This window comes from Oryzias latipes, chromosome 12 (assembly GCF_002234675.1).
Source record: "Oryzias latipes chromosome 12, ASM223467v1".
Lineage (NCBI taxonomy): Eukaryota > Metazoa > Chordata > Actinopteri > Beloniformes > Adrianichthyidae > Oryzias > Oryzias latipes.
The window spans coordinates 13,550,492-13,568,017 of record NC_019870.2 but is presented as its reverse complement, the minus strand read 5'-3'; the positions used below and the strand labels follow the sequence as shown (position 1 = coordinate 13,568,017).

The window sequence follows — 17,526 nt, the reverse complement described above, 5'->3', positions numbered from 1 at the left end:
AGTATTTAACAAAACAGTTTCAGAATTTTTGCAAAAAGCCCAACGTTATAATTAAATATAGTAAACTCATTTTGACTCAGAGATCTAATTTAGTTTGGCAGATTTTATTAGCATTTTCAAGTAAGAATGTATGAAATAAAACATCAGTAGTAGATAGATGATGGAAATCTTATATGGTAGAAAAAAAACAAAATAAAAATGTATATATTTTTTATTTATTCAAGTTTATTGACCATACTTCACTGGAATTTTAAAACCTGCTTACAACCACGTCACATTAGAATTCTGTTTTACCGGTAACTATATGTAAATATTATTACATAGGTATTGTTAAAAAAGGTTTTCAATAAAGGTAACTGAGAAAAGAGAGTAATTACTAAAGAGTAATCGTTAAAAAATGCTTTCTGAAATGTGCTAAAGTTTAAATGTTCAGTTCTTGTTAATATTATAAAAAAGTATGAGCATGAAAAAAAAAAGTTATTAAATTTGAAAGCGCTCAACTCAAATTAATCTCTTTTACTAATGTGGTGTAATTTAGGTTTTAAAACATTTTTGTCTTCTATAAACCTTGTAGGAACTGTTTCAATTTTTTTCTTTTAAGTTTTGATCACTGCCAGTTGAAATACTCATATGTATGTTTGGGTAACTGTGGCACCTACAAATAGATCCATGTACGTCTGGCTCTAAAGCATACAGCTGAATAGCTCCAACGTTTCCATTTTTTCCAATGTTGCCATTTTTGTTGCTCGTTAATGTTGGCTTGGGGGTGTGAGGGGCTGTACGCCATTGCACAAACATGTAAACAGAGAGCTCTCAGTAATATGGAGAGGGGCTGCACCGCACTAATGGCCCCATCCACAATTCAGAGATGAAATTCTAATGAACTACTGCTAATCTGCAAAAGCTATGTCCTAGAAAACGAGACATTTTTTCAAATTTTGGCAAAACTGCATAATCATAACTAAAAGACCACAGGGAACACTTTTACAATAGATCAAAAGGTGATTGAAGTAGTATATTAAAATAATACAATAGCGGCCAAAACATCAACAATTAAAGCCGCAAGCGTCGTTGTATGGCCCGCAGACGCAACCCGCTTTCCACGCCCAAGTCTACGCACCACCGCCCTAACCGCCCTCACCGCCCTCACCGCCCACTTTTGATGAAGGCTAGTCAAAACTGCATATGCTAATTATGCTAATTATGCTAGCTATGCTAATGTGGCTAAAAGTGCTAGCATAGCGAGCAGCATCATCAACTGACTTAGAAAAACACATTCCTCCATTGGTGAGAGCTACATGTCATAAGTTGATAAAAAACCCACTTTTTCCAAAATGGCGGCTTTTCTGTTGATTTTATCTCCATAGCGACCATTTTATGTTTTGGTCCCCTCAGGAGGATGAACAGATTGACGTCAGTTTCTGACAAATCGGTAAAAGTAAACTTTTTGTCGTCCTTAGCAACAGTGGTTTTATGCTAACCACGCCCACATTCCTTATATGTCCATGTCCAGTCTTTTTCAATGTATTCTGTTTCAGGCATGAATGCATGCATTCAATTTTCACTGTATTGTATTGAAATGCATGGGAGTTATAACAGTGCGCCACTTTGCTAGCTTGCCACGCACACGCCGCTCAAAATCTACAACTTCTAATTCCAACATTTTTTCCACAGTAGCTTGCCATTGATGCCCAAAAAGTTTCGAGACAATCGATGAAAATTCCAACGACAAGTTTACGTTTGAATCTGGTGGTAAAGGTGTTTTTTATAGAAAATTCAAGATGGCCGCCTTTTCCCGAGGTCAAATGTCGACGAAACTCCAAAGGTGATTGTAGACTTACGCTAGGGACATGCGAGTCAAATTTCGTCAAAATCACTCGAAAAAAAGTTCATTTTTCCATATTGTGTAAAAACGCGAAAAACGCAAAATGGTAGATTTTGGCACAAAATGGCCGCCAAACCGTAGGTCGTGTCGCCATCACGTAATGATTTCAAAACTTTCTTTGGATATACCCGACAAAGTTATCTGAGTTTCGTTAGCCGATTCTTAAAAATAAAATCCGAAAAAAATTTTTTTTGCAGAGTCAGCACTTTTTTTTGCGATGGTTTTTTGTTTACCACGGCCACATTCCTTTATGGATTTTGTCGTATGTGACATCGTTTTGTTCAGTGTGGGACAGGGTATCGCATATTTCAGTTTCAGGCTATTCCGACAAAATATGTACGAGCTAGCTAAAATGGCGACGGTTGCAAATTCGCCACGGGCACGCGTTTCAAATTCTACAACTTCTAATTCCAACATTTTGTCCACAGTAGCTTGCCATTGATGCCCGAGAAGTTTCAAGAAGATTGATAAAAATCCCTAGGACGAGTTTTCGTTTGTATCTGTTACTAAAGGTGCTTTTTTTTGAAAATTCAAGATGGCCGCCCCTTCCCAAGGTCAAAGGTCAACAAAAATTCTTTGGTAGTTGTAGAATCATGTTTGTGGCATGTGTATAAAATTTCGTGAAAATCGCTCGAACAAGAGTATCATTTTCCCATAATGTCAAAAAACACGAAAATCGCCATTTTTCTGTGTTCGCCACAAAATGGCCGCCAAGCCGTAGGTCGTGTGGCCATCCCATAATGATTTCATAACTTCTTTGGGATATCTCCAACACACGTGTTTTGGTTTCGTAACTGTATTTCGAAATATTTTTTTTTGGCCCCATAAGCGATTTTCGGCCCATTCATTTTTTTTACGGGATCGCTCGCCGTGATGTCATCGACTTCGGGGGGGTGGCGTTCTCTTTGCCAAAAATTCATTTTCAATTTATCCCAGGTGTGTGCCAATTTTGGTGAGTTTTGGGGTATGTGGCGGGGGTCAAAATTAAGCTCAAAGACGCCGTTATAGGACAAGAAGAATAATAATAATTAAAGCCGCAAGCGGCGTTGTATGGCCCGCAGACGCAACCCGCTTTCCACGCCCAAGTCTACGCACCACCGCCCTAACCGCCCTCACCGCCCTCACCGCCCTCACCGCCCACTTTTGATGAAGGCTAGTCAAAACTGCATATGCTAATTATGCTAATTATGCTAGCTATGCTAATGTGGCTAAAAGTGCTAGCATAGCGAGCAGCATCATCAACTGACTTAGAAAAACACATTCCTCCATTGGTGAGAGCTACATATCATAAGTTGATAAAAAACCCACTTTTTCCAAAATGGCGGCTTTTCTGTTGATTTTATCTCCATAGCGACCATTTTATGTTTTGGTCCCCTCAGGAGGATGAACAGATTGACGTCAGTTTCTGACAAATCGGTAAAAGTAAACTTTTTGTCGTCCTTAGCAACAGTGGTTTTATGCTAACCACGCCCACATTCCTTATATGTCCATGTCCAGTCTTTTTCAATGTATTCTGTTTCAGGCATGAATGCATGCATTCAATTTTCACTGTATTGTATTGAAATGCATGGGAGTTATAACAGTGCGCCACTTTGCTAGCTTGCCACGCACACGCCGCTCAAAATCTACAACTTCTAATTCCAACATTTTTTCCACAGTAGCTTGCCATTGATGCCCAAAAAGTTTCGAGACAATCGATGAAAATTCCAACGACAAGTTTACGTTTGAATCTGGTGGTAAAGGTGTGTTTTATAGAAAATTCAAGATGGCCGCCTTTTCCCGAGGTCAAAGGTCGACGAAACTCCAAAGGTGATTGTAGACTTACGCTAGGGACATGCGAGTCAAATTTCGTCAAAATCGCTCGAAAAAAAGTTCATTTTTCCATATTGTGTAAAAACGCGAAAAACGCAAAATGGTAGATTTTGGCACAAAATGGCCGCCAAACCGTAGGTCGTGTCGCCATCACGTAATGATTTCAAAACTTTCTTTGGATATACCCGACAAAGTTATCTGAGTTTCGTTAGCCGATTCTTAAAAATAAAATCCGAAAAAATTTTTTTTTGCCGAGTCAGCACTTTTTTTTGCGATGGTTTTTTGTTTACCACGGCCACATTCCTTTATGGATTTTGTCGTATGTGACATCGTTTTGTTCAGTGTGGGACAGGGTATCGCATATTTCAGTTTCAGGCTATTCCGACAAAATATGTGCGAGCTAGCTAAAATGGCGACGGTTGCGAATTCGCCACGGGCACGCGTTTCAAATTCTACAACTTCTAATTCCAACATTTTGTCCACAGTAGCTTGCCATTGATGCCCGAGAAGTTTCAAGAAGATTGATAAAAATCCCTAGGACGAGTTTTCGTTTGTATCTGTTACTAAAGGTGCTTTTTTTTTAAAATTCAAGATGGCCGCCCCTTCCCAAGGTCAAAGGTCAACAAAAATTCTTTGGTAGTTGTAGAATCATGTTTGTGGCATGTGTATGAAATTTCGTGAAAATCGCTCGAACAAAAGTATCGTTTTCCCATATTGTCAAAAAACACAAAAATCGCCATTTCTCTGTGTTCGCCACAAAATGGCCGCCAAGCCGTAGGTCGTGTGGCCATCCCATAATGATTTCATAACTTCTTTGGGATATCTCCAACACACGTGTTTTGGTTTCGTAACTGTATTTCGAAATATTTTTTTTTGGCCCCATAAGCGATTTTCGGCCCATTCATTTTTTTTACGGGATCGCTCGCCGTGATGTCAACGACTTCGGGGGGGTGGCGTTCTCTTTGCCAAAAATTCATTTTCAATTTATCCCAGGTGTGTGCCAATTTTGGTGAGTTTTGGGGTATGTGGCGGGGGTCAAAATTAAGCTCAAAGACGCCGTTATAGGACAAGAATAATAATAATAATAATTAAAGCCGCAAGCGGCGTTGTATGGCCCGCAGACGCAACCCGCCTTCCACGCCCAACTCTACGCACCACCGCTGACCTGACCGCCCTCACTGCCCTCACCGCCCACAAATTAAAAGCTAGTCAAGGCTGATTTTGCTAATTATGCTAATTATGCTAGCTATGCTAATGTAGCTTAAAGTGCTAGCATAGCGATCAGCATCATCAACTGACTCAGAAAAACACATTGCCTAAAATGCTAATTATGCTAACTATGCGAGTTATGCTAACATAGCTAAAAGTGCTAGCATAGCGATCAGCATCATCAACTGACTCAAAAAAACACATTCCTCCATTGGTGAGAGCTAAATGTCATAAGTTGATAAAAAAACCCACTTTTTCCAAAATGGCGGCTTTTCTGTTGATTTTATCTCCATAGCAACCATTTTATGTTTTGGTCCCCTCGGGAGGACGAAAAGATTGACGTCAGTTTCGGACAAATCGGTAAAAGTAAACTTTTTGTTGTCCTTAGCAACAGGGGTTTTATGCTAACCACGCCCACATTCCTTATATGTCCATATCCAGTGTTTTTCAATGTATTCAGTTTCAGGCATTAATGCATGCATTCAATTTTCACTGTATTGTATTGAAATGCAGGGGAGTTATAACAGTGCGCCGCTTTGCTAGCTTGCCACGCGCACGCCTTTCAAAATCTACAACTTCTAATTCCAACATTTTTTCCACAGTAGCTTGCCATTGATGCCCAAAAAGTTTCGAGACAATCGCTGAAAATTCCAACGACAAGTTTACGTTTGAATCTGGTGGTAAAGGTGTTTTTTATAGAAAATTCAAGATGGCCGCCTTTTCCCGAGGTCAAAGGTCAACGAAACTCCAGAGGTGATTGTAGACTTACGCTAGGGACATGCGCGTCAAATTTCGTGAAAATCGCTCGAAAAAAAGTTCATTTTTCCATATTGTGTAAAAACGCGAATAACTCAAAATGGCAGATTTTGGCACAAAATGGCCGCCAAACCGTAGGTCGTGTCGCCATCACGTAATGATTTCAAAACTTTCTTTGGATATACCCGACAAATTTGTCTGGGTTTCGTTAGCCGATTCTTAAAAATAAAATCCGAAAAAAATTTTTTTTGCCGAGTCAGCACTTTTTTTTGCGACCGTTTTTTGTTTACCACGGCCACATTCCTTTATCGATTTTGTCGTATGTGACATCGTTTTGTTCAGTGTGGGCCAGGGTATCACATATTTCAGTTTCAGGCTATTCCGATAAAATATGTGCGAGCTAGCTTAAATGGCGACGGTTGCGAATTCGCCACATGCACGCGTTTCAAATTCTACAACTTTTAATTCCAACATTTTGTCCACAGTAGCTTTGCCATTGATGCCCGAGAAGTTTCAAAAAAATCGATAAAAATCCCTAGGACGAGTTTTCGTTTGTATCCTTTACTAAAGGTGCTTTTTTATGAAAATTCAAGATGGCCGCCCTTTGCCAAGGTCAAAGGTCAACGAAACTTCTTTGGTTATTGTAGAATCGTGTTTGTGGGATGTATGTCCGATTTCGTGAAAATCGCTTGAACAAAGGTGTTGTTTTCCCATATTGTCAAAAAACACGAAAATCGCCACTTCTCTGAATTCGCCACAAAATGGCCGCCAAGCCGTAGGCCGTTTGGCCATCCCATAATGATTTCATAACTTCTTTGGGATATTTCCAACACGCGTGTTTTTGTTTCGTAGCTGTATTTCGAAATTTTTTTTTTTTGGCCCCATAAGCGATTTTCGGCCCATTCATTTTTTTGACGGGAACGCTCGCCGTGATGTCATCATCGTGGGGGGGGTGATGTTTTCTTTGCCGAAAATTCATTTTCAATTTATCCTAGGTGTGTGCCAATTTTGGTGAGTTTTCGGGTATGTGGCGGGGGTCAAATTTGCGATCTACGGATCCGTTAGAAACGGGAAGAATAATAATAATTAAAGCCGCAAGCGGCGTTGTATGGCCCGCAGACGCAACCCGCCGTCAACGCCCAACTCTACGCACCACCGCCCTCACCGCCCTCCACGCCCACTTTTGATGAAGGCTGGTCAAAACTGCATATGCTAATTATGCTAACTATGCTAGCTATGCTAATGTGGCTAAAAGTGCTAGCATAGCGATCAGCATCATCAACTGACTCAGAAAAATACATTATCTAAAATGCTAATAATGCTAACTATGCTAGCTATGCAAATGTGGCTAAAAGTGCTAGCATTGCGATCAGCATCATCAACTGACTCAGAAAAACACATTCCTCCATTGGTGAGAGTTATATGTCATAAGTTGCTAAAAAACCCACTTTTTCCAAAATGGCGGCTTTTCTGTTGATTTTATCTCCACAGCAACCATTTTATGTTTTGGTCCCCTCGGGAGGACGAACAGATTGACGTCAGTTTCGGACAAATCGGTAAAAGTAAACTTTTTGTCGTCCTTAGCAACAGTGGTTTTATGCTAACCACGCCCACATTCCTTATATGTCCATATCCAGTGTTTTTCAATGTAATCTGTTTCAGGTATAAATGCATGCATTCAATTTTCACTCTATTGTATTGAAATGCATGGGAGTTATAACAGTGCGCCACTTTGCTAGCATGCCACGCACACGCCGTTCAAAATCTACAACTTCTAATTCCAACATTTCTTCCACAGTGGCTTGCCATTGATGCCTAAAAAGTTTCGAGATGATTGATGAAAATTCCAACGACAAGTTTAAGTTTGAATCCGGTGGTAAAGGTGTTTTTTATATAAAATTCAAGATGGCTGCCTTTTCCCGAGGTCAAAGGTCGACGAAACTCCAAAGGTGATTGTAGACTTACGCTAGGGACATGCCAGTCAAATTTCGTCAAAATCGCTTGAAAAAAAGTTCATTTTTCCATATTGTGTAAAATCGCAAAAAACTCAAAATGGCAGACTTTGGCACAAAATGGCCGCCAAACCGTAGGTCGTGTCGCCATCACGTAATGATTTCAAAACTTTCTTTGGATATACCCGACAAAGTTATCTGGGTTTCGCTAGCCGATTCTTTAAAAAAAAATCCGAAATTTTTTTTTTTAGCCGAGTCAGCACTTTTTTTTGCGATCGTTTTTTGTTTACCACGGCCACATTCCTTTATGGATTTTGTCGTATGTGACCTCGTTTTGTTCAGTGTGGGCCAGGGTATCGCATATTTCAGTTTCAGGCTATTCCGATAAAATATGTGCGAGCTAGCTTAAATGGCGACGGTTGCGAATTCGCCATGCGCACGCGTTTCAAATTCTACAACTTCTAATTCCAACATTTTGTCCACAGTAGCTTTGCCATTGATGCCCGAGAAGTTTCAAAAAGATTGATAAAAATCCCTAGGACGAGTTTTCGTTTGTATCCGTTACTAAAGGTGCTTTTTTATGAAAATTCAAGATGGCCGCCCCTTGCCAAGGTCAAAGGTCAACGAAACTTCTTTGGTAGTTGTAGAATCGTGCTAGTGGCATGTGTGTGCAATTTCGTGAAAATCGCTCAAACAAAAGTATCGTTTTCCCATATTGTCAAAAAATACGAAAATCGCCAATTCTCTGTGTTCTCCACAAAATGGCCGCCAAGCCGTAGGTCGTGTGGCCATCCCATAATGATTTCATAACTTCTTTGGGATATATCCAACACACGTGTTTTGGTTTCGAAACTGTATTTCAAAATATTTTTTTTTGGCCCCATAAGCGATTTTCGGCCCATTCATTTTTTTTACGGGAACGCTCGCCGTGATGTCATCGTCGTGGGGGGGTTGACGTTCTCTTTGCCGAAAATTCATTTTCAATTTATCCTAGGTGTGTGCCAATTTTGGTGAGTTTTCGGGTATGTGGCGGGGGTCAAAATTAAGCTCAAAGACGCCGTTAGTGTGCAAGAAGAATAATAATAATAATAATAATAATAATAATGAAACGAAGCAGAAACAATATAGAAGTTTTTGCAGTCAGGTGGCTATGGAGAGAAATTAGACTCAGTCGGATTTGTGCGTGCGTAATTCTTGATTTGTGCGTAAATTAGGATTTGTGTATGCATATTCTTGCTTTGTGCGTGCGTAAATTAGGATTTGTGCATAAATTTGGATTTGTGTGTGATTTGTTACTCACATAATACGTTTTGTGTATAAGTTAAAAAAATATAAAATGAAAAAAATACAAAATGCAATTTACGTATGCACAAATTAAGATTACAACAGCTTGAAACTACTTACACACACACATCTTTAAAAAACACGCACAAATCCCTTGTTACGCACACACGAAGCCAAAGTTACGCACGGATCTACCGTGAGACTGTTTTCACGTCTCACAAATCCGTCCGTAAGTGCTGCGTTTAAATACTAGTGGAATGCTCGGTCATTAGAATTTTCCTATCAGCCTTCCCTTCTAAACGTATTTCCTTCAGTGGGTGTAGCAAGGCTTTAAAAAGCTTTGAAGGAAAATAAAAATTATCGTCTGAGAATATGACGTCCACTTTTAAACGCTAATATATATGTTAAAAGTATATTATTCTCCGAGACACCGGATTGATGTAAAATGCGTAACAGGAACGACCAGTAAGGGGCACTGTTTTTTTTTCTTCCGGAAAAATCAAAGGCAGTCAGACTGAGAGAGTCACGGGAAGAATGGCGGCCCATCTCGGTGGTCAGCGCCCCGAAGTAAGTAGCCTCTATGTTCCACACTAACATCTACTGTCTTCATGTATTGATTGAGTCATTGTCTGGATACGTTTGGAAGGGAAGGCTGATAGGAAAATTCTAATGACCAAGCATTCCACTGGTATTTAAACGCAGCACTTACGGACGGATTTGTGAGACGTGAAAACAGTCTCACCGTAGATCCGTGCGTAACTTTGGCTTCGTGTGTGCGTAACAAGGGATTTGTGCGTGTTTTTTTAAAGATGTGTGTGTGTAAATAGTTTCAAGCTGTTGTAATCTTAATTTGTGCATACGTAAATTGCATTTTGTATTTTTTTCATTTTATATTTTTTTAACTTAAACACAAAACGTATTATGTGAGTAACAAATCACGCACAAATCCAAATTTGCACAAATCCTAATTTACGCACGCACAAAGCAAGAATATGCATACACAAATCCTAATTTACGCACAAATCAAGAATTACGCACGCACAAATCCGACTGAGTCTAATTTCTCTCCATAGGTGGCCTATGTATTTCAATGCGGCCTGTCTTTTACTATAGGCTGGGCATGTCTTTTTGGCTTTAAACCCGTTCTTTGAGGGCTTTTTGGGGCTTTTTTGTGTTTTTGTCGTAATTTTTGCGACTACAAATTTGTCGTTTGTGTGGGGGTGTTGTGCGTGTGTGTGTGTATTTTTGTTGCGTTACACAATTGTCGTCTCGTTGTGTGCTTTGGGCGACTTTTGACCCCATTTTTTGGCGTTTTGACGCGTTTTTTTGACGTTTTGGACTTTTTGAGTGTTCGACCCTCGTACCAGTTACAATATGGTCCTTGCAGTCTATGACTGCTGCGGGCCATAATTAAAGCCGCAAGCGGCGTTGTATGGCCCGCAGACGCAACCCGCCTTCCACGCCCAACTCTACGCACCACCGCCCTCATCGCCCTCACTGCCCACTTTTAATAATGGCTAGTCAAAACTGCATATGCTAATTATGCTAACTATGCTAGCTATGCTAATGTGGCTAAAAGTGCTAGCATAGCGATCAGCATCATCAACTGACTCATAAAAACACATTACCTAAAATGCTAATTATGTTAACTATGCTAGCTATGCTAATGAGGCTAAGAGTGCTAGCATTGCAATCAACATCATCAACTGACTCAGAAAAACACATTACCTAAAATGCTAATTATGCTAACTATGCTAGCTATGCTAATGTGGCTAAAAGTGCTAGCTTAGCGATCAACATCATTAACTGACTCAGAAAAACACATTACTTAAAATGCTAATTATGCTAACTATGCTAGCTATGCTAATGTGGCTAAAAGTACTAGCATTGCGATCAGCATCATCAATTGACTCAGAAAAACACATTACATAAAATGCTAATTATGCTAACTATGCTAGCTATGCTAATGTGGCTAAAAGTGCTAGCTTAGCGATCAACATCATTAACTGACTCAGAAAAACACATTACTTAAAATGCTAATTATGCTAACTATGCTAGCTATGCTAATGTGGCTAAAAGTACTAGCATTGCGATCAGCATCATCAACTGACTCAGAAAAACACATTACCTAAAATGCTAATTATGCTAACTATGCTAGCTATGCTAATGTGGCTAAAAGTGCTAGCATAGCGATCAGCATCATCAACTGATTCAGAAAAACACATTCCTCCATTGGTGAGAGCTATATGCCATAAGTAGATAAAAACCCCACTTTTTCCAAAATGGCGGCTATTCTGTTGATTTTATCTCCATAGCAACCATTTTATGTTTTGGTCCCCTTGAGAAGACGAACAGATTGACTTCAGTTTCGGACAAATCGGTAAAAGTAAACTTTTTGTTGTCCTTAGCAACAGTGGTTTTATGCTAACCACGCCCACATTCCTTATATGTCCATATCCAGTGTTTTTCAATGTATTCAGTTTCAGGCATGAATGCATGCATTCAATTTTCACTGTATTGTACTGAAAGGCATGGGAGTTATAACAGTGCGCCACTTTGCTAGCTTGCCACGCGCACGCCGTTCAAAATCTACAACTTCTAATTCCAACATTTTTTCCACAGTAGCTTGCCATTAATGCCCAAAAAGTTTCGAGACGATCGATAAAAATTCCAACGACAAGTTTACGTTTGAATCTGGTGGTTAATGTGTTTTTTATAGAAAATTCAAGATGGCCGCCTTTTCCCGAGGTCAAAGGTCGACGAAACTCCAGAGGTGATTATACACTTACGCTAGGGACATGCGAGTCAAATTTCGTGAAAATCGCTCAAAAAAAAGTTCCTTTTTCCATATTGTGTAAAAACGCGAAAAACTCAAAATGGCCGATTTTGGCACAAAATGGCCGCCAAACCGTAGGTCGTGTCGCCATCACGTAATGATTTCAAAACTTTGTTTGGATATACCCGACAAAGTTATCTGGGTTTCGCTAGCCGATTTATAAAAAAAAAATCCGAATTTTTTTTTTTTAGCCGAGTCAGCACTTTTTTTTGTGATCGTTTTTTGTTTACCACGGCCACATTCCTTTATCAATTTTGTCGTATCTGACATCGTTTTGTTCAGTGTGGGCCAGGGAATCGTATATTTCATTTTCACGACATTCCGATAAAATATGTGCAAGCTAGCTAAAATGGCGACGGTTGCGAATTCGCCACGCGCACGCGTTTCAAAATCTACAACTTCTAATTCCAACATATTGTCCACAATTGATTGCCATTGATGCCCAAGAAGTTTCAAAAAGATCGATGAAAATTCTTAGGACGAGTTTTCGTTTGAATACCTTACTAAAGGTGCTTTTTTATGAAAATTCAAGATGGCCGCCCCTTCCCAAGGTCAAAGGTCAACAAAAATTCTTTGGTAGTTGTAGAATCGTGTTTGTGGCATGTGTGTGCAATTTCGTGAAAATCGCTTGAACAAAAGTGTCGTTTTCCCATATTGTGAAAAAACAGGAAAATCGCCATTTCTCTGAGTTCGCCACAAAATGGCCGCCAAGCCGTAGGTCGTGTGGCCATCCCATAATGATTTCATAACTTCTTTGGGATATCTCCAACACGCGTGTTTTGGTTTTGTAACTGTATTTCAAAATATTTTTTTTTGGCCCCATAAGCGATTTTCGGCCCATTCATTTTTTTTACGGGAACGCTCGCCGTGATGTCATCGTCGTGGGGGGGGTGACGTTCTCTTTGCCGAAAATTCATTTTCAATTTATCCCAGGTGTGTGCCAATTTTGGTGAGTTTTCGGGTATGTGGCGGGGGTCAAATTTGAGCTCAAAGACGCCGTTAGAAACGAGAACAATAATAATAATAATTAAAGCCGCAAGCGGCGTTGTATGGCCCGCAGACGCAACCCGCCTTCCACGCCCAACTCTACGCACCACCGCCGTCACCGCCCTCACCGCCCTCACCGCCCTCACCGCCCTCACCGCCCACTTTTGATGATGGTTAGTCAAAACTGCATATGCTAATTATGCTAACTATGCTAGCTATGCTAATGTAGCTAAAAGTGCTAGCATAGCGATCAGCATCATCAACTGACTCAGAAAAACACATTACCTAAAATGCTAATTATGCTAACTATGCGAGTTATGCTAACATAGCTAAAAGTGCTAGCATAGCGATCAGCATCATCAACTGACTCAAAAAAACACATTCCTCCATTGGTGAGAGCTAAATGTCATAAGTTGATAAAAAAAAAACACTTTTTCCAAAATGGCGGCTTTTCTGTTGATTTTATCTCCATAGCAACCATTTTATGTTTTGGTCCCCTCGGGAGGACGAAAAGATTGACGTCAGTTTCGGACAAATCGGTAAAAGTAAACTTTTTGTTGTCCTTAGCAACAGGGGTTTTATGCTAACCACGCCCACATTCCTTATATGTCCATATCCAGTGTTTTACAATGTATTCAGTTTCAGGCATTAATGCATGCATTCAATTTTCACTGTATTGTATTGAAATGCATGGGAGTCATAACAGTGCGCCACTTTGCTAGCTTGCCACGCGCACGCCGTTCAAAATCTACAACTTCTAATTCCAACATTTTTTCCACAGTAGCTTGCCATTGATGCCCAAAAAGTTTTGAGACGATCGAAGAAAATTCCAACGACAAGTTTACGTTTGAATCTGGTGGTTAATGTGTTTTTTATAGAAAAATTGGCCGCCTTTTCCCGAGGTCAAAGGTCGACGAAACTCCAAAGGTGATTGTAGACTTACGCTAGGGACATGCGAGTCAAATTTCGTGAAAATCGCTCGAAAAAAAGTTCATTTTTCCATATCGTGTAAAAACGCGAAAAACTCAAAATGGCAGATTTTGGCACAAAATGGCCGCCAAACCGTAGGTCGTGTGGCCATCACGTAATGATTTCAAAACTTTCTTTGGATATACCCGACAAAGTTATCTGGGTTTCGTTAGCCGATTCTTAAAAATAAAATCCGAAAAAAATTTTTTTTGCCGAGTCAGCACTTTTTTTTGCGACGGTTTTTTGTTTACCACGGCCACATTCCTTTATCGATTTTGTCGTATGTGACATCGTTTTGTTCAGTGTGGGCCAGGGTATCGCATATTTCAGTTTCAGGCTATTCCGATAAAATATGTGCGAGCTAGCTAGAATGGCGACGGTTGCGAATTCGCCACGCGCACGCGTTTCAAATTCTACAACTTCTAATTCCAACATTTTGTCCACAGTAGCTTTGCCATTGATGCCTGAGAAGTTTCAAAAAGATCGATAAAAATCCCTAGGACGAGTTTTTGTTTGTATACGTTACTAAAGGTGCTTTTTTATGAAAATTCAAGATGGCCGCCCCTTCCCAAGGTCAAAGGTCAACAAAACTTCTTTGGTAGTTGTAGAATCGTGTTTGTGGCATGTGTATGAAATTTCGTGAAAATCGCTTTAACAAAAGTATAGTTTTCCCATATTGTCAAAAAACACGAAAATCGCCATTTCTCTGAGTTCGCCACAAAATGGCCGCCAAGCCGTAGGTCGTGTGGGCATCCCATAATGATTTCATAACTTCTTTGGGATATCTCCAACACGCGTGTTTTGGTTTCGTAACTGTATTTCAAAATATTTTTTTTTGGCGCCATAAGCGATTTTCGGCCCATTCATTTTTTTTACGGGATCGCTCGCCGTGATGTCATCGACTTCGGGGGGGTGGCGTTCTCTTTGCCAAAAATTCATTTTCAATTTATCCCAGGTGTGTGCCAATTTTGGTGAGTTTTCGGGTATGTGGCGGGGGTCAAAATTAAGCTCAAAGACGCCGTTATAGGACAAGAAGAATAATAATAATGAAACGAAGCAGAAACAATATAGAAGTTTTTGCAGTCAGGTGGCCTATGTATTTCAATGCGGCCTGTCTTTTACTATAGGCTGGGCATGTCTTTTGGGCTTTATACCTGTCTTTTGAGGGCTTTTTGGGGCTTTTTTGTGCTTTTGTCGTCATTTTTGCGACTACAATTTTTACGTTTTTGCGTTGGTGTTGTGCGTGTGTGTGTGTATTTTTGTTGCGTTACACAATTGTCGTGTCGTTGTGTGCTTTGGGCGACTTTTGACCCCATTTTTTGGCGTTTTGACGCGTTTTTTTGACGTTTTGGACCTTTTTGAGTGTTCCACCCTTGTACCAGTTACAATATGGTCCTTGCAGTCTATGACTGCTGCGGGCCATAATTAAAGCCGCAAGCGGCGTTGTATGGCCCGCAGACGCAACCCCCCTTCCACGCCCAACTCTACGCACCACCGCCCTCACAGCCCACTTTTGATAATGGCTAGTCAAAACTGCATATGCTAATTATGCTAACTATGCTAGCTATGCTAATGTGGCTAAAAGTGCTAGCATAGCGATCAGCATCATTAACTGACTCAGAAAAACACATTACCTAAAATGCTAATTATGCTAACTATGCTAGCTATGCTAATGTGGCTAAAAGTGCTAGCATAGCGATCAGCATCATCAACTGACTCAGAAAAACACATTACCTGAAATGCTAATTATGCTAACTATGCTAGCTATGCTAATGAGGCTAAAAGTGCTAGCGTAGCGATCAGCATCATCAACTGACTCAGAAAAACACATTACCTTAAATGCTAATTATGCTAACTATGCTAGTTATGCTAACATAGCTAAAAGTGCTAGCATAGCGATCAGCATCATCAACTGACTCAGAAAAACACATTCCTCCATTGGTGAGAGCTATATGTCATAAGTTGATAAAAAAACCCACTTTTTCCAAAATGACGGCTTTTCTGCTGATTTTATCTCCATAGCAACCAATTTGTGTTTTGGTCCCCTCGAGAGGACGAACAGATTGACGTCAGTTTCGGACAAATCGGTAAAAGTAAAATTTTTGTTGTCCTTAGCAACAGGGGTTTTATGCTAGCCACGCCCACATTCCTTATATGTCCATATCCAGTGTTTTTCAATGTATTCAGTTTCAGGCATTTATGCATGCATTCAATTTTCACTGTATTGTATTGAAATGCATGGGAGTTATAACAGTGCGCCACTTTGCTAGCTCGCCACGCGCACGCCGTTCAAAATCTACAACTTCTAATTCCAACATTTTTTCCACAGTAGCTTGCCATTGATGCCCAAAACGTTTCGAGACAATCGATGAAAATTCCAACGACAAGTTTACGTTTGAATCTGGTGGTAAAGGTGTTTTTTATAGAAAATTCAAGATGGCCGCCTTTTCCCGAGGTCAAAGGTCGACGAAACTCCAGAGGTGATTATACACTTACGCTAGGGACATGCGAGTCAAATTTCGTCAAAATCGCTCGAAAAAAAGTTCATTTTTCCATATTGTGTAAAAACGCGAAAAACGCAAAATGGTAGATTTTGGCACAAAATGGCCGCCAAACCGTAGGTCGTGTCGCCATCACGTAATGATTTCAAAACTTTCTTTGGATATACCCGACAAAGTTATCTGAGTTTCGTTAGCCGATTCTTAAAAATAAAATCCGAAAATTTTTTTTTAGCCGAGTCAGCACTTTTTTTTGCGACGGTTTTTTGTTTACCACGGCCACATTCCTTTATCGATTTTGTCGTGCGTGACATCGTTTTGTTCAGTGTGGGCCAGGGTATCGCATATTTCAGTTTCAGGCTATTCCGATAAAATATGTGCGAGCTAGCTAAAATGGCGACGGTTGCGAATTCGCCACGCGCACGCGTTTCAAATTCTACAACTTCTAATTCCAACATTTTGTCCACAGTAGCTTGCCATTGATGCCTGAGAAGTTTCAAAAAGATCGATAAAAATCCCTAGGACGAGTTTTCGTTTGTATCCGTCAATAAAGGTGCTTTTTTATGAAAATTCAAGATGGCCGCCCCTTCCCAAGGTCAAAGGTCAACAAAACTTCTTTGGTAGTTGTAGAATCGTGTTTGTGGCATGTGTATGAAATTTCGTGAAAATCGCTTGAACAAAAGTGTCATTTTCCCATAATGTCAAAAAACACGAAAATCGCTATCTCTCTGAGTTCGCCACAAAATGGCCGCCAAGCCGTAGGTCGTGTGGCCATCCCATAATGATTTCATAACTTCTTTGGGATATCTCCAACACGCGTGTTTTGGTTTCGTAACTGTATTTCAAAATATTTTTTTTTGGCCCCATAAGCGATTTTCGGCCCATTCATTTTTTTTACGGGATCGCTCGCCGTGATGTCATCGACTTCGGGGGGGTGGCGTTCTCTTTGCCGAAAATTCATTTTCAATTTATCCCAGGTGTGTGCCAACTTTGGTGAGTTTTCGGGTATGTGGCGGGGGTCAAAATTAAGCTCAAAGACGCCGTTAGTGTGCAAGAATAATAATAATTAAAGCCGCAAGCGGCGTTGTATGGCCCGCAGACGCTACCCGCCTTCCACGCCCACCTCTACGCACCACCGCCGCCCTCATCGCCCACAAATTAAAAGCTAGTCAAGGCTGATTTTGCTAATTATGCTAACTATGCTAATTTGGCTAAAAGTGCTAGCATGGCGATTAGCATTATCAACTCTCTCAGAAAAACACATTACCTAAAATGCTAATTATGCTAACTATGTTAGCTACGCTAATGTGGCTAACAGTGCTAGCATAGCGATCAGCA

General features: G+C 40.3%; 1 protein-coding gene across 1 annotated transcript in view; it reads right to left on the bottom strand.

Moving 5' to 3' along the window:
- LOC101159686 (small G protein signaling modulator 1) overlaps positions 1–17,526 on the bottom strand; it is a 41,463-nt gene that overhangs the window by 2,148 nt on the left and 21,789 nt on the right. The window lies entirely within an intron of this gene.